We start from the raw sequence: 27,075 nt of genomic DNA on the forward strand, positions 1-27,075 counted from the left end.
AACAGGTGGGATTTCGTGTCACTTACATTTATTATGGTTGAGAGACGAGAGAGATTCCTATGGGCGACGAGAGGCAACGATGTTTTCTGGTTGACAGTCAAACGGCAAGAAGAAGGAGATTTCCTGTTTTACATGACAGGAACCCTCTTATAAAATAAGAGCGGATAAAAATGATAAAAGAGTTGCCAATGGTCATTACAAAAATCTTAATTCAGTGTTGTATTGTTCTTAATTCATTGCTTTACAAACTAGAAGTGATTTTTATAGAACTATACGATTCAATTCAATACATTTCACTTCAATAAATTTTAATTCATTACAATTCAATACGTTTCAATTCAGTACAATTCAATAAGTTCAATAAAGTTGCATGAAGACCAAACTGCGTTCGACATCCACAATCGAATTACTTGGGTTGTGGTATCTTAAAACTTCTTAAATTGTGAGTTAGTCCATACGTGGTATATATTAGACAAAAAAGGTATGTAGAGGTAAGTCTACAAATAATTACGAATCGATATGGACTTTTGCACGGTACGTAGAGAGCCAGAATTGAAATATGGTGGTCGCTTATATGGGGTCTATATACAATTATGAACTTGATATGGACCAATTTTTGTGTGATTGGGGATCGATTTATCTGAGGACTATATATAACTACAGACCGATATGGACCTAGTTAGGCATGGTTGTTAACGGCCATATACTAGCACAATGTACCAAATTTCAACTGACTCGGATGAAATTTACTCCTCCAAGAGGCTCCAAAACCAAATCTCGGGATCGGTTTATATGGGGGCTATATATATATAATTATGAACTGATATGAACCAATTCCTGCATGGTTGTTGGATACCATATACTAACATCACGTACCAAATTTCAACCAATTTGGATGAATTTTTCTCTTCCAAGGGGCTCCGGAGGTCTAATCTGGGGATCGGTTTATATGGGGGCTATATATAATTATTAGACGATGTGGATCAGTTTTTGCATGGTTGTTAGAGATCATATACTACGACCACGTACCAAATTTCAACCGAATCGGATGAATTTTACTCTTCCAAGACGCTCCGGAGGTCACATCTGGTGATCGATTTATATGGGGGCTACATATAATTATGGATCGATGTGGACCAATTTTTGCATGGTTATTAGAGATCATATGTTGACACCATGTACCAAATTTCAGCCGGATCGGGGGATCGATTTATATTGGGGTTATATATAATTATGGACCGATGTGGACCAATTTTTGCATTTTTGCATATGGTCATTAGAGACCATATACCAACGCCATGTACCAAATTTCTGCCGGATCGGATGAAATTTGCTTCTCTTAGAGGCTCCGCAAGCCAAATCGGGGGATCGGTTTATATGGGGGCTATATATTATTATGGACCGATGTGGACCAATTTTTGCATGGTTGTTAGAGACCATATACTAACACCATGTACCAAATTTCAGCCGGATCGGATGAAATTTGCTTCTCTTAGAGGATCCGCAAGCCAAATTTGGCAGTCCTTTTATATGGGGGCTATAGGTAAAAGTGGACCGATATGGCCCATTTGCAATACCATCCGACCTACATCAATAACAACTACTTGTGCCAAGTTTCAAGTCGATAGCTTGTTTCGTTCGGAAGTTAGCGTGATTTCAACAGACGGACGAACGGACGGACGGACATGCTCAGATCGACTCTGAATTTCACCACGACCCAGAGTATGGGGTCTTAGAGCAGTATTTCGATATGTTACAAACGGAATGACAAAGTTAATATACCCCCATCCTATGGTGGAGGGTATAAAAATACTTCTCATTGCAGTAGATTGTTGGGATTCAAACCAGAATCGATTTTTCAATCTTCATCCATTTCAAACATTGGATAAGTCAAGTTTTTTTTTATCAGTAGGGTTATTTTAAAATTTGTGACAAGTAAACTTGTCGACCTAGGGACTTTTCGATTGATATCGAGTGAATGTAGTAGTTCAGGAATTGTTCCATCTATATAACCCCTAATATAGAAATTCTTTCAATTTTTTCCTCTCTCTCCATCTCCATCGGCTACATGATCTATTTATGATTACAATATTTTTGTGGTAATATTTCCTTTGCCATTTAGAATATGTCTTTTGCTAGAATTTCATATGGTTATAAAGGTATGAGCTTCTCTGTTGTGTGATAACAACACTGGGATTATGTACATAATACCCATATCAAAATGATGAAACCACATGACATGTATGAACGCTGCAATATGTAATAATCTGGTTATACATTGTACACCTTTTATTATAAATATAAATATGGACATTAGGCTAAGTTGATAAGAAAATTTCAAATCGATTTGATATTAAATAATAAAAGGTTAGAAGTATAACTATAGAGAGATAAACTAATAAAAATGGTAGATAAAAGTAAAGCAGTGTTTTATGAAAGCTGTCGACATGGAGACCACAAAATATATATTAATACTTTTAGCTATTCATACATATATGTATATATATAGTAGCTTGATTAAAATCTAAACCGATTTATCTGGTGTTAAACGACTTTTACCAAGCTTTTGGGTTTACGATACCTCACAATATTATAAATTAGCAACAACTTTTCAATCGCTCCATCATTTACGTGGAAAGAGGATAAAAGAATAAATAGTGTAACACTAGGGCAAAATTTTTTCGCAGAAACGAAATCGCCCTCAGCTTTTCACAGAAAGATGGACACATAAATAGAATTCTTTAAAAAAAATTGAAATTTTTAAACAATGCCCATATATACCAACCCTTTTGCAACAATATTTCAATTTTTACATAATTCCATCATTATAGACATGGAATGGAAAAACGACCCAATGTTATCCAACTAAACGTAAAATTAAATATATGTCTATTACTCGGAATCCCATCTGTTGGCAGTCATAATGATTTCATGTTATTATTTCATATGAAATGTAAAGATAATTCCATTAAATACAATTGTTGCAGTTGATTATTGTTCGTTGAATCATTGATAATCGTTTTTGGTAATTCGCCATATCTCTCTTGACTGTCAACAGGCAATCATTTCAATCGAATGAAATGTATTTGGTAATGCGTCCATTGGGAATGTTTATTAATATTCCATGGCATGGTATTCCAGGGTAATAGTCACAGTTTGTATGCCTCAAAATAGTGAAATATGTAGTAGATGGCACAAATTGAATTGTAATGTTGACAAGTGGTCAAGTCCCTGGATTATATTGTCATTAAATCCTTAAATACCCAGCAGAAAAAAGATGAGAACATTTGTTTTTTTTGGGGATTCGGAAGTAGTGTACAATCGCATCAAAAGCAATGAATTCTACATGGGCTTGTCATAGGACGGAAGTAACCTTTGTAAGCATCCGCTGCATTGATTTTGTTCTTAAACTGTGATATTTCAGTATTTAGAATTCTATTTTAAAATATAAAAAATAAACGTTTTCTTTACTTTTTTGGTTTCTGATATGTAATATTTTTGGTTGATATGCAATACTATTCCATTTTGTATTGTCAATAAAAAGCAATAAATATAATAAAACAACATCCAATTTAAAATCAGTTTAGATCGGATTGGCTCCCACGGTTGCCATTCAAGCCGAAAATAATCTACCAAAACTTTAGGAAAATGTTACCAAAAAAACTACCGAATAAATTTTTTTTGCAGCATTTGATCAAAAATTTTTGTGTTGTTATTATGAAAAAAGTTTCTTCAATAGAAATATTTTATTTTTTTATTTTAGAAGTTTACTTATTATTTTATGATCATTTTTTAATTTTTGATGATTTTAGAAGTTTATTTATTATTTTATGATTACTCCTAATTGCGACAATTTATTTGAATTGTAAACTGGTCGAAGTTTTATGTTTTTATAGAGAAAAGAAAAAAGTGCCACTTCTAAAAAAGAAGAAAAAGTCAGACTTTGATAGTATGACCTAAAACGAAAATTAAAATTTTTAAAGATATTGACTTAATATTAACTTTATTCAAAATTTTATTTTTATAGAAGATTTTGTTAAAACTTTATTTATATAGAAAAATTTATTAAAAATTTATTTCTATAGAAAATTTTATTTTCTACAGAAAATGTTCTACTGAAAAATGTTTTCTATAGAAAATGTTTGTCTATATTTATATTTCTAAAGGAAAATTGTGAAGTACCTCTTTACCAACTTTGGCAACAGTGATTGGTATGCGGATCCTTTCCCGGCGAAGCAACGTCTTGAGATAATCTACACTTTGGTATATTTTAGTACTAACCTTGCTTTGTAAAATGCCCCAGGCGATGAAGTCCAACGGATTGAGTTCCGGATATTTTGGTGCCCATTGTGAATTAGAAGTCATTTTTTGTTTACGCGTGCTGAGTTCGATGGTTCTGAGTCCTGTTGTAATATTCATGGTCCGTGACAGAAATGTTTGTCTGCCCAGTATTTCAGTGCTGTCTTTAGGACATTTTCCCGATAATATTCGTAATTTGCTAAGACCCCACGGTCGATGAATACAAGCAGGAAGCGACCATCAGCCGGCAACGCACACCATTGAGTTCTGGTGGTCAATCGAAGGTGTGCAAATTCCGCTGACCTTTTTGCCAAGTAAATCTGATCATTTTGTTTGTTCTTAAACTGCTCAATTTGGAATGGCTTCTTATCGGATATCAATAAATTCGGTAAGTGGTCATTTTTGTGCTCTTCGCAGTCTGCATCGGTGAGGTCTTGCACTTTTTGGAAGTTCAATCGCTTTCGTCTGAGCTCATTTTTCAATACGGGTTGCATGTGTTCTAGCGAAATGTGGGGCCAGGATGTCGATCAAAACTGGTCTTCATTTTTTGGATAATTTCAGTTGTTGTCCCCACTTTTTGAACATGATGCAACACGAGCATTGGTAAGAAAGGTAAAAGATTCATTCACATTTCTTAAAATGTGAAATGGGGGGCTCTACACCCATAAAAAAATGATGAACGGCGTGGTCATTTCAAAACGATCCGTTCATGAAAGTGAATCAGCACACATGTGGTGTCAAACGGAAAACAGACGGTGTCAACCTGAAAACGTTAAAATGACACCATGCGTTGTCAAAACAACAACCAGCATTCATGATCTGAAAACGTAATGGATTGCTTGCATCATACGCGCAAACAATCGCCTTAGCACATTGCACCACCGACGGAGTTGCCATAAGAACGTCTAAAGAATTATTTAAGACTTTTCATGGCCATAGAAAGACGAAAGCCGTTCATGAAATCGTAAACACACGTGGACGAAACTACACGCAAAGAAAAAAAACGTTTGGAAAACGTGTACCGAAAACGTTTTTCTTTTGTTAGAGTTTTTTGAATTGCTTCGAAAATTTTAAACTTTTATCACCAAAAATATTCGTTTGTTACAAAATTTTTTTTTCAATAAAAAATGTTATTTTTGAAACAACAACACAGTCCATTTCGTTTATATCAAACACTGTTCTTTTCTGACTTTAGGTCTTTAATAAGACACATTTTACAGTTCAAAATTTAATATACTACAATGTAATGTTGAACATTTTTTCGGAATATTCCGAACATATCTGGAATATATGTAAAAAAAAACAAAAAAAAACTTTGGCCGAAGCAGGGATCGAACCCACGACCCTTGGCATGCAAGTCGGACGTAGCAACCACTGCTCCACGGTCCCAAACTAAATGTTTGTTTCTGTTAAATAAACTTTGTTTATTCGGTTCGTGGGCGCCGCAAGCTATGCTATATAAATAAAGGGTGATTCTTTTGAGGTTAGGATTTTCATGCATTAGTATTTGACAGATCACGTGGGATTTCAGACATGGTGTCAAAGAGAAAGATGCTCAGTATGCTTTGACATTTCATCATGAATAGACTTACTAACGAGCCACAACGTCGAATTTTCAGTGAATGGGCCCTAGAAAAGTTGGCAGAAAATCCGCTTTTTTTTCGACAAATTTTGTTCAGCAATGAGGCTCATTTCTGGTTGAATGGCTACGTAAATAAGCAAAATTGCCGCATTTGGAGTGAAGAGCAACCAGAAGCCGTTCAAGAACTGCCCATGCATCCCGAAAAATGCACTGTTTGGTGTGGTTTGTACGCTGGTGGAATCATTGGACCGTATTTTTTCAAAGATGCTGTTGGACGCAACGTTACGGTGAATGGCGATCGCTATCGTTCGATGCTAACAAACTTTTTGTTGCCAAAAATGGAAGAACTGAACTTGGTTGACATGTGGTTTCAACAAGATGGCGCTACATGCCACACAGCTCGCGATTCTATGGCCATTTTGAGGGAAAACTTCGGAGAACAATTCATCTCAAGAAATGGACCGGTAAGTTGGCCACCAAGATCATGCGATTTGACGCCTTTAGACTATTTTTTGTGGGGCTACGTCAAGTCTAAAGTCTACAGAAATAAGCCAGCAACTATTCCAGCTTTGGAAGACAACATTTCCGAAGAAATTCGGGCTATTCCGGCCGAAATGCTCGAAAAAGTTGCCCAAAATTGGACTTTCCGAATGGACCACCTAAGACGCAGCCGCGGTCAACATTTAAATGAAATTATCTTCAAAAAGTAAATGTCATGGACCAATCTAACGTTTCAAATAAAGAACCGATGAGATTTTGCAAATTTTATGCGTTTTTTTTTTTAAAAAAAGTTATCAAGCTCTTAACAAATCACCCTTTATAACTTATATGGATCTATTGATGACAATAACATGTACATAGCTCAGTGGTTAGTGTGTTGGCTTACAAAATGCATGGTCCGCGGTTCGATTCTCCGTCCAGGCGAAAGGTAAAAAAAATTTAAAAATTTATAAAATCGTATAATTTCTTCTACATTGTTTGTATTACAAGAAAAAGGTGTTAAGAACTAAAAAACCATGTGAGAAAGATGTGAGGGAAAATGCAATTAGCAAGAAAACAATGTTTTTTTTTTTTGAGTTTGTCTTTATGAAATTGTTTTTACATCCTGGAAAAGAATAAACGTTTATCACAAAAATTATATACTTTTCTTCCAAATACACTTCCTTACAGCGAAAAGCAAATGAGAAACGAACTTTGCTTATCTAAAATTTCGTTTGGGAGTAAAGAATTATTTTTTTGCGTGTATAACCATTCCGTTTTGATTTTTCGTGGACGTTTCCGTATCATTTTGTTACCGACCATTCACGATTTTGGAACATAATTTTCTCTATTAGTGTAACGATAGCCATTTGTGGCTTTCCAGCCAAATATGAAGAAATCACATTATTAGCGTGAATTCCATCACGAATAACCATTTTTCTTTCCAGATATGAATCTTTTTAAATATTTTGTGGAAAATTTCTTAAAATCGTTTATATTTTGCGACAAATTTGGCACTTTTCTTTTTTGTATAGCACAATGATCAGGGCTCTCTCGTGTATAGCCGAGTCCAAAAGGAATGTTACACAATGCCTGAAACTCGTAGAAAAGCTTTTAAACGCTCAGAAATTTCAACAACAGTTTGGAGAGGAGATTTACCATAGATTTTTGGTCTTCGCCAGATATTGGGTTTGAACCCACGACCTTGTGTGTGTGCATGGCGAGTATGCTAACCAGTGCTGCAGGGTGGATATCGCACATATTCCTGTTTACATCACATTACCCTTTCAAACTAATTTAGGATTTACTTCAATTTCGATAAATTAGTACATAAAAATTAAATTAGCCAAATTTGAAGAACATGTTGGCTTCGTTTTTTACTGTTTTTGATAAAAATTCCATTTAAAATTTTTGTATTTCAACTTCGTGTTATTCTTTTCCGCCAATTTTGATAATTTCTTCACTAACATGGGCGTCTCAATTTTCACCTGTACCACTGTATGTCTGCCTGGAATGCCCTTGTAGACATGGTTTATTATGCCACTTACCCGCAGGAATATTCTTGTAATGTACTTACTTCCAACTGAGGTCCACTGCTTTATCAGCCTAATTAAGCTTATTTTCATTTTGATTTCATGTTCTTTGTTGAGACTTTTCGTTTTAAAACTTGTATCAATCATCTGATTCAAAGTTGTGGGAAATATATATATTTACGGCAGTTTAAAGCAAAAGACGGACGGTCAGTTTTAAAAATATTCTACAATCGATTCAAGTTGAAATGAATTTTAATGCAAACCTATTTTGTGTCTGTGGTCACTACCAATTTAATTGCACATTTAACCATAGCCGTAAAACAAACATTCATATATGATTACGGACTCCTTCTTCTATGAGTATGTGTGCATATGGTGGTGAACTTCTCTGAGCCATGGCGTAGGATGTGATTTTTCAAATACAGTTTTTTTCCCCTCCATAAAACCAGAAGAAGCTTGCTTTATCTTCTGAAAACAATATGTATTTTAAATCCATCATATTTACACCCAAAGCAAACATCTCTCAGGAACAAACGAAAAAGTTGGCTGCAAAAATATTTGATAGTAGAGCGTAGACGAAGAAAAAGGAGAAAGAAGATGAGCAACAAAAAAAGTGACAGAGCAAAAAGAGAACATTCACCACTTATAAAAGCAAGTTGAAGTGTAACAAATATAAGTACGTAGAAAGTTAATTAAATTCCTCATCCCTTGAAGTGGTACCCTTGGAACTGTTTGGAACTCGAATATAGAATGTAGACCAGCAGCTAACCATTTCCCTTCGCTTCCAATTGCAATGAAATTGGAAGGCTGTTGGCCTTATTTCAAGCCAAACAGTGGTTACGTTTGATGCATTTATCGGTGGAAGTGGTGGTAATGGTGGTGTTGATGCTTTTCTCAACGTCCTTCACAGCAAACTTTTGTTTAAAGATAATTTGAAATGCGAGTTGATTTTTTCTGTTTTTTTCTTTTTTTTTGGAATAGTTACGTATTTTAACAAAAGTAAACATTAGCTCGATGGTAAAAGTCAGTCTTTGCTGCATTTCTGTGTAGTTAGGGGAAAATGTAATTAGCCCAACAACCTAAACTTTTTACAAAGTTTAATGGCAAAGTGAAATGGGCAAGAGAACAGGCATTTACGTAGAGCAATAAGCCTACATTTTAATATTTTCTGACAAAAATATAAATAAATTAACATTTTTAGCTTTTAATGTCTTCAGGGAATATGAAAACTGTTTAAGAGATACACTGAGAAAATCGCAAAACCGGATACTTTTTCAAATGCCGAAGTGATTTAGACCAACATATGGCCCTTGTATCCTCCAGAAAATGTTGCTTGTTTTAGGTTACTTTTTGCCTCCTTTTGCTGCATAAATATTTTGTATTAATACACTCAGAAAATGTTCAAAGTTAGCCTGAGATGTAAATTGATTTTTTCCACAAATTTCTTAAAATGTCTTAAAAAACTTAAGACCGACCACCCAGAAAAGGAATATGATCTCCTCATAGAGCACAATATTGTTTTGTTTACGTTGAACGTGTATTATGTTTGTCGCATTTATGTTATTTTCTCGGATATTTGGATATTTGGCGAGAAAACAAAATTTTTGCGGAAACAAGTTCCAAATTTTGCTCTAGAAGGTAATCATATTCCATCTCTGAGTGCAGTTTCCGTCGGAAGACCAGACAAAATTTATTTATGTACGACCGAAAATTTTCCCTGCCGAATCTTAAGTACCCTCCACCATAAGTGGCGTACAAAATTTAGCTAAATAGAGTTGTACACAATTGAACTAATTGTGTTGTGTTAATGACTTCTCAAGATTATTTTCTTAAGTAGAAGTAGGTTCATAGGACCTACATCAATTATGGCGCCTAATGCGAATCAAAATGTAGTCTTTTCATCTTTTTTTATAATTTAGAAAAGTTGATTATTCACCTCTTGGATAAGTCCGATAAGTCGACTTTTCACCATTTTGAAAATTCGATTTTTCCATATATTAAAAATTTGAAATTTGATCGACTGTTGACGTCGCTTTTCTCTTCTTTTTTGCTACTTTTCAGCTTACAATGAGTTATGTCACATCTCCTTGCAATACAATTTAGACTATGAAACCTCGATCAGTCGATTTTTATCAATATCGATCAAACCGATTTACTCAGTTTTCACAAAATGCAAACTTCGATTAGTCGATTTTGGGAGAAAGTCGATTTTGATTTTGTGAATTACGTTTGACAAAAAGTCGCTTAATCGAAAAGTCAACTTTTGTATCCCTACACGCAAAAAAATAATTCTTTCCTCCCAAACGAAATTTTAGACAAACAAAGTTCGTTTCTCATTTGCTTTTCGCTGTAAGGAAGTGTATTTGGAAGAAAAGTATATAATTTTTGCGATAAACGTTTATTCTTTTCCAGGATGTAAAAAACAATTTCATAAAGACTAACTAAAAAAAAAACATTGTTTTCTGTCTAATTGCATTTTCCCTCACATCTTTCTCCAATCGACGAGGTTTTTAGTTCTTAACACTGTAATACCAACAATGTAGAAGAAATTATACGATTTTATAAATTTAAAATTTTTTTTTTACCTTTCGTCTGGACGGAGAATCGAACCGCGGACCATGCACTTTGTAAGCCAACACACTAACCACTGAGCTATGTACCTGTTATGGTCATCAATAGATAATTATCCATATAAGTTATATTTATATAGCATAGCTGCATAGCTGCGCCCACGAACCGAATAAACAAAGTTTATTTAACAGAAACAACATTTAGTTTGGCACCGTGAAGCAGTGGTGGCTACGTCCGACTTGCATGCCAAGGGTCGTGGGTTCGATCCCTGCTTCGACCAAAGTTTTTTTTTTTTTGTTTTTTTTTACATATATTCCAGAAATGTTCGGAAGATTCCGAAAAAATGTTCAACATTACATTGTAGTATATTAAATTTTGAACTGTGAAATGTGTCTTATTAAAGACCTAAAGTCAGAAAAGAACAGTGTTTGATATAAACGAAATGGTCTATTTTGTTGTTTCAAAAATAATTTTTTTATTGAAAAAATAAAAATTTTGTAACAAACTAATTTTTTTGGTGATAAAAGTTTAAAATTTTCGAAGCAATTCAAAAAACTCTAACAAAAGAAAAACGTTTTCGGTACACGTTTTCCAAACGTTTTTTTCTTTGCGTGTATTATGGATAAGACCTCATGAACCTCATGAACCGCTATAAATTGTGAGATAATAAGAAAAAGTTTTCTAATACCATGAGCCCTATTTCAGGGAAATGAAATTTGACAAAATTTTCTATAGAAATAAAATTTTAACAAAATTTTCCATAGAAACAGAATTTTGACAAACTTTTCTATAGAACAGAATTTTGACAAACTTTTCTATAGAAATAAAATTTTGACAAATTTTTCTATAGAAATAAAATTTTGACAAAATTTTCTATAAAAATAAAATTTTGACAAAATTTTCTATAGAAATAAAATGTTGACAAAATTTTTTATAGAAATAAAATTTTGACAACATTTTCAATAGAAATAAAATTTTAACAAAATTTTCTATAGAAACAGAATTTTGACAAACTTTTCTATAGAAACAGAATTTTGATAAACTTTTCTATAGAAATAAAATTTTGACAAAATTTTCCATAGAAATAAAATTTTGACAAAATTTTCTATAGAAATAAAATTTTGAGAAAATTTTCTATAGAAATAAAATTTTGACAAAACTTACCATAAAAATAAAAATAGTTTTTTTTTTTTATAAAAATTTCTTAAAATTTTGCTAGATCATTTTTGGCTCGAGTGACATCCCAGCCGTCTCAAGAAGTTCTATCTGTGGATCAGTTTATATAGAGGCTATATAGAATTGTGGAACGGCTATATAAACTTAGTGAACATATAGTCACATCGGGTAGTAAATTTCAACTGAAAAATAGGGTTGCAGGAGCCTGTAGAACTCAAATCTAGGAATCATTATATATAAAAATCATGGACCGATATGGCATATTTGGAATGCCCCCAGATCCACATCAATTACAACTAGTGCACAGTTTCAAGCCCATATCGTGATTCGTTCGGAAATTTATGTGATTCCACACAGGGACAGTCGGACGGACATCGCTAGATTGACCCAAAAATGCATAACGATCAAGAATATAAACATACATGATGGGGTTTGAGACCCTTATTTCGGTACGTTACAAATAAAATGACAATGTAAGTATAAGCCCATCCTACGGTGGAGGTTATAAAATCCCTAGTAAGGTGGAGATACTGTGGTCACTATCATACCAAATAATTTCGAACAAAATGAATTATTTTACCTCGTTTTACCGAATGAGCCATTCAGTAGAACTTTCTATTAGGTATTGCGTATACTTAGAAATGGTGAAGCACAGGAGATCCATCGAAATACCCTAGGCCTTCGACATCCAGTGCAATGAAAAAAAAAATCGAATTACTAACACTGTTGTGAAATATTGACTTTATAACGATCCATGGCAGAGGATATACGCAAATTCACTTTACCGATTGTAGTTAGTTGTTTAGTATTTTTTTTTTTAATTGTAATTCTACGTCCTTCACATGTGTTCAGCGTCACGTTTGTCCAACTAACCAGTGACAAGATACAATCTTAATTGCTTATCTAATAGATAAGTAGCCCATATTGGCATATTGAAATAAAGCCTGGTGTTTTTACGCTACTTTTTTTCTGATGTTTTGTTTGGTCAAATGAAACTATTACACATACATACACGCACATATACAGATACATAACCTCTTACAAACTTAGAAAGTATTTCACATTCCTAGGTCATAGTCTTTACACGCTTTTGTCTGTGAAATGCGGAAGTTCTCTTGGTAATCGTACCCAATCCAGCACTCCTAAAAGATATAAAAAATAAATTTTCCTGAAATGGAGGGGGTTGGGTGTAAGAATGAAGAGTGGTCTTAGCAATGCAGCTATAAATACAGTTAATGCCAAAAATATACGCCAAAGGCACGCACTTTAATGCCATGAGATGGTATGAGCTAAGCATGCTCAGGGACAGTGGTTTAGAGGGTGTCTTAATATTGTATTAAATTAAATTCTGATAAGTCGAATGTTCAAAATAAAATTGAAAGAAATGGAATATTTTAATTAAGAAGAGTAAAAATAAAATTCTGTATTATATTTTTTCTTTCTATGCCTTTTATAATATATGGCCACGATGCTAAAACTTGTGAGGCTATGCGTTCTCTAGCTGGTATTTTGTGAATTGGTTAAGCTCATATTTGCAAAACCTTCATGGACTATTATATAGAAAAGAAAAGCATCTGTCTTAAATTAATTTTTTGGTGGTGTTAACAATTATATGAATTATTTATCTCCAATGTTTACCTTGAGGTCCCCGTTCGTTTATCGGTTATGAATAAATTGAACTAAATCAAAATCTGTATCAAATTCTGTATTACATTTTCCAATTCTGTATTATATTTTTTCTTTCTATGCCTTTATGGACTATTTTATATAGGAAATCATTAGCCTTAAATTAATTTTTTGGTGGTGTTAACCATTATATGAATTATTTATTTATTAACGTTATCAAATTATCTCCAATGTTTACCTTGAGGTGCCCGTTCGTTTATCGGTTATGAATAAATTGAATTAAATTTCGAATAGCCCTTCTAGGTTATTTCTGGAAATATCAAAATCGAAAGAATATTTTATTTTCCTCGATTTTGTTATTTTCTTAACCTGATATGTTTTTTTGTAATATCTTCATTTGCTCAATTTTCTAATCCCATCCAGAGTCTCCAACCACTGTCTGGTTATTTGATTGATGATAATATCCTAGCCATGGCATGCCAGTGTAATATAGTATTAAATACCATGATCCAAAACCCCTCTCCAAAATGTAAACAAAATAAAACAAAAACAAACCATAAAACGAACCAACAAAAGAGATCTGAGGAATTCGTTTAGTACAAAAAAATGCGAATAGCCATGGCATACAAGGCCAATGGTAGAAAATCTAGGAAACTCCCAAAAAAACCAGACGAAATACAAGACCCAAAAAATGTTTGTGGGCAATTTAATAAAATCTGACACTAGAAAAAAAGAAGCGATTAATATAATGAAATTTGGTATTTTTTCTCTGCTATTTGGAATGTTTTAGCAAATATGCGAGCAGTAATAAAATAAATATCCATTAAATAGAGATTGAATAATGGGAAAATGAAAAACATAGAGTTCCAAGAAAAAACTCAAAAATTACGGGATATCCTTATAAAATGAATGTACCAAAAATTGTTGGAAGGATTTGGCAAGAAATAAATGAAAAACAAAAAATATTTTTTGGGAAACGGATAATCTCTCTATTTTTTTTTTTTTTTTTTGGTATAGCAAATAAAGAAGTTATAAAATTTTACTGATTTAATTTTTCACGATTACCCTATGGGGGTGGGAAAAAAATGCCTTATGTTACACATATACAAAAAGGTTTAATCTCAATATGTTTTACACAATACGTAAAGAAGTTATAAAATCTTACCGTCTTAGTTTTTCACGATTATGCCATGAGGGGGTAAACAAAAAATGCTGTCTACTGTCTTAGGGTATGGTCACATTAGGTAAATATTTGACAAAAATCAAAAAAGAATTCCTCACCACAGTCAAACCAAAAAACAATTTTAGCTCATTTTCGGTACATAACATCACGCACATAAAAAAATTTCACGAAAAATTTTCCAATTAAAATTTTAATTGAGTTTTAAAAAATATTCAATTAAAAATTTAATTGATTCAACATATTTTTTAATTGAAACAAAAACCAATCACAAAAAAAAAACAATAGTATCAATTAATTTTTTATTTGGATCAATTAACTTTTTAATTGACCATCAATTAATTTTTTCATTGATACTATCATTTCTGTGATTGAAGACATTTCAATTAAAAATTAATTGGATCAATTAATTTCGTGATTGAATCAGAAAAAAATTTTTTTGTGTGCGAGAAAAGTATTTGCTAAACACAGTATCCATATATTTTGAAAATGGCCCTTGAAAGGTTTGACACTCATTTTGGTCAAATATTTGCTTAGTGTTGTCACTACAGCCTTACACTTTCAGCCAGAACTTATACAGTAATATTTCAAAGACGGAAATGGAATTTGATAATGATTGCAATTAAAACAAGTATATACGGCCGTAAATTCGGCCAGGCCGAATCTTATGTACCCTCCACCATGGATTGCGTAGAAACTTCTGCGAAAGACTGTCATCCACAATCGAATTACTTGCGTTGTGGTAATACTTACCGATGGCAAGGTATCTTAAAATTTCTTAACATCGTTTTCTAAATTGTGAGTTAGTCCATACGTGGTATATATTAGACAAAAAAGTTATGTATAGGTAAGTCTACAAATAATTACGAATTAATATGGACTTTTGCCAGAATTTAAATATGGGGGTCGCTTATATTGGGGCTACAATTATGAACTTGATATGGACCAATTTTTGTGTGATTGGGGATCGATTTATCTGAGGGCTATATATAACTATAGACCGATATGGACCTAGTTAGGCATGATTGTTAACGGTCCTATACTAGGCAATGTACCAAAGTTCAACTGACTCGTATGAAATTTGCTCCTCCAAGAGGCTCCAAAACTAAATCTCGGGATCGGTTTATATGGGGGCTATATATGATTATGGACTGATATGGACCACTTTAGGCATAGTTGTTAAATATCATATACTACCTCCACGTACCAAATTTCAACCAGATCGGATGAATTTTGCTTCTCCAAAAGGCAACGGAGTTCAAATCTGGGGATCGGTTTATATGGGGGCTATATATAATTATGGACTGATATGAACCAATTCCTGCATGGTTGTTGGATACCATATACTAACACCACGTACCAAATTTCAACCGAATCGGATGAATTTTGCTCTTTCAAGGGACTCTGGAGGTCAAATCTGGGGATCGGTTTATATGGGGGCTATACATAATTATGGACCGATTTCGACCACTTTTTGCATGGGTGTTTGAGGGCATATATTAACACCACGTACCAAATTTCAACTGAATCAGATGAATTTTGGTCTTCCAAGAGGCTCCGGAGTTAAAATCTGGTGATCGGTTTATATGGGGGCTATATATAATTATGAACCGATGTGGACCAATTTTTGCATGGTCATTAGAGACCATATACTAACACCATGTACCAATTTCCGGCCGGATCGGATGAAAATTACTTCTCTTAGAGGCTCCGCAAGCCAAATCGGGGGATCGGTTTATATGGGTGCTATATAAAATTATGAACCGATGTGGACCAATTTTTGCATGGTTGTTAGAGATCATATGCTGACACCATGTACCAAATTTCAGCCGAATCGGATGGAATTTGCTTCCCTTATAGGATTCGCAAGCCAAATTTGGCGGTCCGTTTATATGGGGGCTATACGTAAAAGTGGACCGATATGGCCCATTTGCAATACCATCCGACCTACATCAATAACAACTACTTGTGCCAAATTTCAAGTCGATAGCTTGTTTCGTTCGGAAGTTAGCGTGGTTTCAACAGACGGACGGACATGCTCAGATCGACTCAGAATTTCCCCACGACCCAAAATATATATACTTTATGGGGTCTTAGAGCAATATTTCGATGTGTTACAAACGGAATGACAAAGTTAATATACCCCCATCCTATGGTGGAGGGTATAAAAATGTAGCGTTTTTGTGAAAACATTGAATGTGTTTTGCGTTCACCAATGCGTATACGTTATACGGTGTATACATACATGGGAAATTTAAAATAACGTATACGCCATATGGGCTTACAAGTTTTAGTATCGCATTTAAGGCCGACACACAAAATGAACACGTTGCTTAATTCTACGCTTGTTACTTTAATTCGAAACAAGCTTAAACGCACATATTTATATGAGTGTGCGCACAATAAATGTGAACTTGGCGCCGAAGCATAAAAAAATTTAAATAAATTTAAACTTTTTCAACTGCTTTGTTTTGGACGTTAAATATAATTTTGTTTATGAAGCAAGATTTCTAATTTTCTATGTGTGTCTATGAAGGCCGGCCGCTTTAATGCAAAGCAAAAGCTAAAGTCTCTACCTGCCTTTTTCATTGAGTTTTGGTCTTTATTGTTATTGCGAAAAGATAAAATAGAATTGAAGCATAATGTCAAATTTCGGGTATACACTCGAAAAAATATTTGCGCCTTAAATATATTTTTAGACAAACAACTATCGTTCACCATTTCGTAAAGTTTGGAAGAAATGTAAAGACTTTTTATGATAAACACATAGTTGCGGTCCAGAAGGATATATCTTCGTAAAAGTGCAGTACTCCACCTATCAACTGGTAAGCTAGACGGCTGCCTAAAAACTCCAGATCTGTGCTATCCCAGCTAAAATCTAGATTTCCCTGGTATTTAAACCGTTACCTCTCATTTCTATACTCGGCAACTCAAGAAGTATGCCTGAAATATATCCTGTGAACCCAACGGACCTGATAGGAACTTCACTCTGCTCGCTTGTTTGGACTGGATATAGACGCTTGACATTTCTAGTCTTTAGTCTAAATGTTGTCTATTACGCAGAAAAAAATATCATCAAAATATTTCCAATTAAAAAGTTGATTGAAGTTGGAAATTTTTTCAATTAATATCCTGTGAACCCAACGGACCTGATAGGAACTTCACTCTGCTCGCTTGCTTGGACTGGATATAGACGCTTGACATTTCTAGTCTCTAGTCTAAATGTTGTCTAAAAAAAATATCATAAAAATATTTCCAATTAAAAAGTTGATTGAAGTTGGAAATTTTTTTCAATTAATAAATTAATTGATACAATTAACTTTTCAATCAAGATAAAAGCATTTTGTTAATTAAGTCAATGAATGAATATTTGAAATTGAGACAACTAACTTTTTATTTAAACTCGGAATACTAAGTCGGTTAAATTTTTATTTTTTATTTTTAAATAGAAATTTATTTCAAACAATCAATTTTTTTAACCAACGAAAAACACAAAGACAGATAAGAATGTAATTGAAAATAGTCACGTTTTTAATTCAAGAATTTAATTGAGTTTTGCAATCAACATCAGTTATATTTTTAATTGAACCAATTAAAAACTTAATTGAAATTTGCTCATGAAATTTTTTAATCAAACATTTTTTTATGCCCAATTAAAACTGTGATTGATACTATCATTTTTTTCGTGATTGAACCAGAAAAAAAAAATTTGTGTGTACTTTAATTCACACAAGAAAGCATGAAGAAATTACTTTTTGTGGACCAATAAAATTCAACGGTCTCAAGACATAAATCTGCTAATATAAAGCCACAATAAGTGAACATTTTGGCGTTATTATAAACAATATTTAATTAAATATGGACCTATTTAACTATTATCTAATGTCATAGTGTTTGTATTTTGGCCAACATTGGAAAATCGATGAGGACCTACAAGAACACAACAACGGCCAACGTGCTCCAAAGATGTCCTGAACTGTCCCACCGGCCAAAATCGTAAAGACTACCATTTTCTAGAATTTATAAGATGAATTCTAAAGCGACTTCCTACACACAAAAATTTTTTTTTCTGATTCAATCACGAAATTAATTGATCCAATTAATTTTTAATTGAAATGTCTTCAATCACAGAAATGATAGTATCAATTAAAAAATTAATTGAAGGTCAATTAAAAAATTAATTGTTTCAATTAAAAAATTTGTTGATTCAATTAAATGTTTAATTGAATATTTTTGAAAACTCTATTAAAATTTTAATTGGAAAATTTTTCGTGAAATTTTTTTCTGTATAGAGAAAGGTATAGCCATCACAGTGCTGGCTAATACCGAATTTCGTCATGCTGAATTAAAAAATAAGAGCCCAAGATGGCGAAGAAAAATGTGCTATTTCATCAAGGCTTCGAATTGCTGCTATATTTACCATTGTTGTATCAATTAAAAAATTAGTTAACCCAATTAAAAAATTAATTGATAATTTTTGCGATTGATTTTTGTTTCAATTAAAAAATTTGTTGAATCAATTAAAATTTTAATTGAATATTTTTTAAAACTCAATTAAGACTTTAACTGGAAAATTTTTCGTAAAAAAATTCTCTTGTGGTTGGCTGGACAATACCAAATTTCTCCATGCTGAATTTAAAAATAAAAGCCCAATATGACGAAGAAATATGTTCTGTTTCATCAAGCCTGCTGCTCCACTTACCTAATACCCCATATTTGGCTTTTTGACACTAATATTTGTTTCCAAACTTGAAAAAGAAACTCACTGAACACAAACATCAATAGAATCAAAATAACATAAATGCCACGGATGTCTAGTTTGCAAACCTCTAGAAAGTGTACGTTTACAGGCTGGATAAAAACGTTTAAGTATCAACCTTATACGCCAAAAAAAATATCACCAACATTTTTTCCCCATTTTTCCAAAATTTTAGTAATAATTTAAAAAAATAAATTGGTCACAGAAATTATTAGTATCAATTAAATTTTTAATTGGATCAATTAATTTTTTCGATTTGGTGATTGATACTATCATTTCTGTGATTGAAGAAATTTCAGTTAAAAATTAATTGGATCAATTAGTTTCGAAAAAATATATTTTTCTGTAGTCTAGTCTAGTCTATAAAGATCTGTAGATTAGAATTTGGGACTTGTACTTTGATAAAACACAAATCGAATTCATTTCTAGCAAATTAGGACGCAATATTAAATCGATTGAATTAGGGCCTTCTTGGTATTACATAATGTGACCAAAATCTAGTAATCTCACCCTAATATTTATCACATAACTTATTCGGTGTGGCAATAACACAAGTAATAAACAAACCTTCGAATTATACCAGAGTTAACTAAATTGTTAACATTTGTTGTGATTGGGGCTTATCTATAATTTCTGTCCTTTGCTAAGCACACAAATTGTATAAATTATTCCCAAGGATTCCCTCCAATTGTTATAAGTGTGATATTATCTTCAAACGGCTGGCTTAAGTTCTTATGTAAACAAAATAAAGAAAACACGATTATGCATCCCAATATTTTCCATAACAAGCAAGTGATTAGAAAAAGACACCAACACTCACATATATACAAAATTAAAAATAAAATGAAAAGTTAAGCATTTCCGTAGGCTCACTTTATGTTTTTCTTTTCTGTAGAAAACAATAAAACGAAGGTAAAAGCACAAACATAGAAACATCAATTTAATCACCTTTTATTGTTGGGTTATTTGGCAAATGGGTGTTATTGACAGCACACCCAAAGTTTCCTTATCACAAATGGTTTTAGGCCCCCAATAGATGCTATTGTATTTGCTAGAAAAGACCTGCAAAAATGTTACACTTTTTGAACTGGGATTTCGATGATGTTATCAACGTTTTTTTTTTTTCTTGTATATTCTATTTTGAAATTTTTGTCTTGCTTTCTAGGGATCGTTATTTCTTCAAGGGTAGTTTAATGATTACAATGAATTCTTTCATTTTTTTTTGTTAAATACTTTTTGTGATGTTGTCTTGTAAATCCCCAAAAAGGTTCGCTTGGGTATTGTGTAAACCTCATTGGGGTTTACCCATGTCACATTTTACGAATTTGATACTCTTTTGAGTTTAGAAGAAAGTTTTCATATTCACTTTTATTTCCGGAGGAATAGAGATAAGCACTACTAGCATTGTGGGAATAAGCCATTGGCCATAATGTATTAGATTACATGTGAATCAATTAAAAACTTTTTAGCATATCGTTTGTGGATATTTATCATTTCATTCACTTCCTTTCAGAGGAGTATACAAAAAAAAATTAATTCATAGACTTTAGAGATTTTTTTCGAATGTAAATATTATTTAAACAAGTACACATACTACGTCTATATTTCTTAATTTATTTTATTTTCATAATTTTTTTATATTTATTTTAAATATTTTTTTTGTTTTTTTTTTTTTTTGTTATAGTAACACATTTAAATTCGTTGGATTGCGCTTTAACTTCAATCTATCCGTTTATACTTGTATACCGTTCTGTTGTTAGTTAAAGACTGTTTTGTGTTGTATCTCATATGGCTTTGATAAGCATCGACCACATATTTTGCATGTAAACACACACACAACCCCCCACCCATCCAACGTCTGTTATTACCAAACGACAAACTCTTCGTCTAAGCCATACGATTGTCTGAATGCCACTGTTAGAACAGCTGATATTGTGCAGATGTTGAATCCGGTATCATTTGCAACATCGAACATGTTGCAAGGACTGATGCTATATAGTAGCCATTGTTAGGGGGACATATTTTTATGTAGAGAAAAGACAGATTGCAAAGTTTATGTGTATGTGTGTGTAATACCATTAAACAGATGTTAGTCTAAATGTGTGTTAGTGTATGTGTACAATTGTTTTTGCCGGTTTTACACTTGTGAGAGAATTTACTCTTCGCCTTGCTTTAAATTGTCATAAATCACTTTCACTTTTTTTTTGTTATTGCGCCGAACTTCATCCCATTTTCCAGGAAATGAAGTTCACTGCGGCTACAAAAGTTTTTCGGTGTTGTTGCATACTTCCGTTGGACTCTTTGTTGTTCTTGCCAGTCTGGCTTAATAATGCAAACAAATAAAATTGTTGAATGTCATGAAATATTGGCCGTATGCACCGTGAAGACAAGTTTCTCATACTATAGTTCAAAAAAATTTAAGGGATATTTGACAACGTCTTGGCATACCTTCGTGCCTGGGAGTGGTTTTAAGAGAATGTTATGGTAATTTTAGAAAATTTCTAAGGCAATATGTAAACAACAATTTGACGAATTGTATACCTAGTTACACAAAAAAAATAGACTCTTTTATATGAAGAATGAACTAACTCGTGCGAAAATTGAACTAAATTGCGCTCCACACTATGGGATTGTTAAAACCAGGAAAATGTAGTTCCCTGTTGTACTTTTTAACTGCAGTTCACGAAATTAAACCCTCTCATAAAAAAATGATCTAAAAGTAAAGAAAAAAAATCATTGGCACCAAATCATGACTATTTTAACTATACAATAGTTCAATTTTACTATTTTTGAAGAACTTACGAAAATTTTCATATTGAACTTATGTGTACGTTCATTGAACTTTATACTCACGTTGAGTGCATAAAATGTTTGAGACATACCTAAAAAAAGTAAAATTTCATTAGGCTGTGGAATATTTTGAAAAACAAAAATAATAATAATAAAACTTAACTAAAACCATTTATTTATCGATTAATTACATTTACAATAAAATTATAAAAAAAATTTAAGCTTTGACTTCTAGGGTCTTAAGCTAGAAAAAAAAATATTTTTTTGCAATAAAAATAAGTTAAAATTTTTTTCGGTGTATATAACATAACCTAATCGGAGGTATTGACTCCACATTATAAAGGGTGATTCTTTTGAGGTTAGGATTTTCATGCATTAGTATTTGACAGATCACGTGGGATTTCAGACATGGTGTCAAAGAGAAAGATGCTCAGTATGCTTTGACATTTCATCATGAATAGACTTACGATCTGCCACAACGTCGAATTTTCAGTGAATGGGCCCTAGAAAAGTTGGCAGAAAATCCGCTTTTTTATCGACAAATTTTGTTCAGCGATGAGGCTCATTTCTGGTTGAATGGCTACGTAAATAAGCAAAATTGCCGCATTTGGAGTGAAGAGCAACCAGAAGCCGTTCAAGAACTGCCCATGCATCCCGAAAAATGCACTGTTTGGTGTGGTTTGTACGCTGGTGGAATCATTGGACCGTATTTTTTCAAAGATGCTGTTGGACGCAACGTTACGGTGAATGGCGATCGCTATCGTTCGATGCTAACAAACTTTTTGTTGCCAAAAATGGAAGAACTGAACTTGGTTGACATGTGGTTTCAACAAGATGGCGCTACATGCCACACAGCTCGCGATTCTATGGCTATTTTGAGGGAAAACTTCGGAGAACAATTCATCTCAAGAAATGGACCGGTAAGTTGGCCACCAAGATCATGCGATTTGACGCCTTTAGAGTATTTGTTGTGGGGCTACGTCAAGTCTAAAGTCTACAGAAATAAGCCAGCAACTATTCCAGCTTTGGAAGACAGCATTTCCGAAGAAATTCGGGCTATTCCGGCCGAAATGCTCGAAAAAGTTGCCCAAAATTGGACTTTCCGAATGGACCACCTAAGACGCAGCCGCGGTCAACATTTAAATGAAATTATCTTCAAAAAGTAAATGGCATGGATCAATCTAACGTTTCAAATAAAGAACCGATGAGATTTTGCAAATTTTATGCGTTTTTTTTTTTAAAAAAGTTATCAAGCTCTTAACAAATCACCCTTTATTAGTATACAAAATAATACATAAGCCGTCTCCAGAGCGAAAACTAATGGTTGGGCGACGACTTTTTTTCATGATCTCCCGAGTTGATATCACGGTTGCCACAGTTAACATAGTAGAATTCTACCAATAATGTTAGATTTTTTACTGTTTGGTAGATTGGTAGAATTCTTGATGGTTTGGTAGGTTTTGCAAAATATTCCTCTTCAAAAAAAAGTACTTCACAATTTTTCTATAGAAATAAAATTTTGACAAAATTGTCTAAAGTAATAAATTTTTGAGACAATTTTCTATAGAAAAACAAGTAAGGAAAGTCTAAAGTCGGGCGGGGCCGACTATATTATACCCTGCACCACTTTGTAGATCTAAATTTTCGATACCATATCACATCCGTCAAATGTGTTGGGGGCTATATATAAAGGTTTGTCCCAAATACATACATTTAAATATCACTCGATTTGGACAGAATTTGATAGACTTTTACAAAATCTATAGACTCAAAATTTAAGTTTGCTAATGCACTAGGGTGGAACACAATTTTAGTAAAAAAATATGGGAAACATTTAAATCTGAAGCAATTGTAAGGAAACTTCGCAAAAGTTTATTTATGATTTATCGTTCGATATATATGTATTAGAAGTTTAGGAAAATTAAAGTAATTTTTACAACTTTTCGACTAAGCAGTGGCGATTTAACAAGAAAATGTTGGTATTTTGACCATTTTTGTCGAAATCAGAAAAAAAAGAATACTCGGTTCCAAAGATTTTGTCTTTGCTTTAAAAAATTTGGTATTGATTCCGAGCCAAAGAAGCGGAGAATATAAGTAAGGATACTTTTAAGACACAATTCTCTTTTAAATTTAGGTTTTGTGTACTTGCTTCTAGGAAGAAAATTTTAATTTTTCGCTTTCTCAGCTTTTTTTCTTCATATGCTATCAAAGTCCTTTAAAAACGAGTTAACGTCAACTTTATTTTCCAAATTAGGACTCGACTTTCAGTAGAAATTATGCTATGTTTGAAGTAAAAAACTTCTTTAAAATAAAGTTTTGAAAAACATGTCCTATATTTGAACGATTTTTTGCTTTGTAGTCAAGATGCAAAAAGACAACAAATTTAAAGACAATTTCATTAAATTTAAAGAATTTTTCTGAATTATTAAAGTCAAGTTGACCTTAGACTATACATTTTTTCTTTCATGTTAAGATACCCATTTTTAAGTCAAATCACTTAATTATAAGGACAATACGACTTCATTGAAAAGTTTATCGACTTTTGGACAAGGAAAATAACTTTATTTTAGAGAAATGCATCTTCTATGCTAAGCAAAATTTGTATTCGTATTTTAAAGACATGAAATCTTTGACCTCACGACAATATATCTAGCTATATCTAAATCTGAACCGATGTCAACCAAATTTGGCACGCATAGCTACAATGCTAATTCTACTCCCTGTGCAAAACTTCAACTAAATCGGAGTTAAAAATTGGCCTCTGTGGTCATATGAGTGGAAATCGGGCGAAAGCTATATATGGGAGATATATCCAAATCTGAACCGATTTGGCTGATATTTTGCAAGTTTTTCGAGACTCATAAAATATTCGGATGTACGGAATTTGAGGAAGATCGGTTCATATACACGCCAATTATGACCAGATCGGTGAAAAATATATATGACAGCTATATCTAAATCTGAACCGATAGGGATCATCTTTGAGCCGAAACAGGACCCTATACCAAATTTTAGGACAATCGAACTAAAACTGCGAGCTGTACTTTGCACACAAAAATACACCAACAGACAGACGGACATCGCTAAATCGACTCAGAATTTAATTCTAAGACGATCGGTATACTAAACGATGGGTCTCAGACTTTTCCTTCTTGGCGTTATATACAAATGCACAAACTTATTATACCCTGTACCACAGTAGTGGTGAAGGGTATAAAAATTTTGAGAAAATTTTCTAAAGAAATAAAATTTTGACAGCATTTTCTATAGAAATACAATTTTAACAAAATTTTCTATAGAAATAAAGTTTTAACAAAATTTTCTATAGAAATAAAATTGTGACAACATTTTCTATAGAAATAATATTTTGACGAAAATTTCTATAGAAATAAAACTTTGACAACATTTTGTATAGAAATAAAATTTTGGCAAAAACATTTTTGAAAGAACTAGAAAAATATGATCGAAAACTTCAAAGAAAGATATTTTTTAAATTTGGTAGATTTGTGGTAATTTTTTTTTTAAATTTTGGTCTAATGTCATTGAAAAGTCTAAAAAGTGAAAGAACTCACCTAGGCACAAAAATGAATTAGACATAGGAAACCTCCTTCGCCTGTACGAATGTGGCCAATTAAAGAATTCGGTTTTCTCTCATGAGAAGCCATTTCAAACTAAACAGTTTGTGAAAAACGAAAGGATCATCCGCTGAAGATGTACGCTAAATACAGTAAAAACATGGCTTCCAAAACATTTCGGCTGCAGAAAATGAAATTTCCACAAGACTCAGCCAGCGCCAACATCAAGAAAGACATCATTTCTATCACAGAATGGCCACCAAAATCTTCGGATCTCAGTCCATTGGACTTTTGCGCCAGGGACATTTTAAAGAGCTTGGTATAAAAAATACCAAAGTGTCGGTCATCTCAAGGCGGTGATTCGTCGATAATAGACCGCAATACCGCAGAGCCACTTTCGTGCGTCGTATGATGACTACTTTGTTGGACGATTGCAGGTCATAATTAGTGACAAACGTAATCTATGCCACCAAATTTAAACTGATTTAAAAATTTTATTTTATTTCTGGCACGAAGTTTTGGACGAAAGAGTATTTATTTTAGGGTAAATAAACCCGAATTTGTGATAAGCGATTTAACTATTGTTTCTGATATTTTTCATTTGGTGTGAAAGATTTTTTTTTATCGTCAAAAGAAAAACTATTCTTTCTGTGTATAAAGCCAATTTATCTCTATTTTAGTTCATGGATTATTTTTTTAAGAATGTTTGTCTGGCATTAATAATTTCTTAACTACGTTAGTTAAATGAACAAAAAAAGGAAAAAATTATACACAAATGAAGCATCAGGATTTACTAAATTTGGATCTACCACAAAATAGATGAAAATTTCTTAAAATTTGTATATTTTACCACCAATGCTCCCTTCATGAACTTTGCAATTTTGAAATCCAATTTTTTTCCTTCAAACTACGAAAATTTCTTTAACAAAAATAATAATGTCTAATACAGTTTTATGACAAAAAGTATTTAGTTTTGTGACATCTGTATTTAGTTTTGTGACAATTACCCAAGATTTACCTTCCTAGTGGAAGGTAAATCTATTTTCGAGCCTGAGTGTAGATATTTCCGTTCGGGCGAATGAACCCTTCCATAGTCTGGGATAGATAACTCAATATGGGCCGCCGAACATGCTAACTTTTAATCGAGAATACATATGCCCCGGTAAATTGAATCATCATCCACTGTGCATCATCTCTTCATATAACTACAAATTTAATTTCCAATTTGCCTGATTATTAGGTGGTGAGAATTTTTGTTTGCATTTGACTCTATCAACTATAACATCTTTTATATTTAATTTTATTTTCTCTTGGTGTATATAAATTCCAATTTGGCATTTTAACCTATGAAAAATTATTACATTTATTATCTTCTGCTACATTGTCCTATAAATAATTGTACGGTTAATCATTACACGGATGTAAATATTCCCAATGCAAAATTTTGATGCAAACATCACCTAATTAGAAATGCTGCAAAAACTTTATAGCAGAATACCATCCTG

The 27,075-nt window shown here is 32.8% G+C and overlaps 1 protein-coding gene across 2 annotated transcripts in view; it reads right to left on the bottom strand.

Moving 5' to 3' along the window:
• AstC-R2 (Allatostatin C receptor 2) overlaps positions 1–20,784 on the bottom strand; it is a 54,612-nt gene extending 33,828 nt beyond the window's left edge. For both annotated transcript variants that reach the window (XM_075304036.1, XM_075304035.1), the window contains exon 1: positions 20,154–20,784. The gene's annotated coding sequence lies outside the window, so the exon portion shown is untranslated. The remainder of the gene's footprint in view (positions 1–20,153) is intronic.
• Positions 20,785–27,075: the final 6,291 nt, after the last annotated feature.

Source organism: Haematobia irritans, chromosome 4, assembly GCF_050003625.1.
Source record: "Haematobia irritans isolate KBUSLIRL chromosome 4, ASM5000362v1, whole genome shotgun sequence".
In the NCBI taxonomy this organism is placed as follows: domain Eukaryota; kingdom Metazoa; phylum Arthropoda; class Insecta; order Diptera; family Muscidae; genus Haematobia; species Haematobia irritans.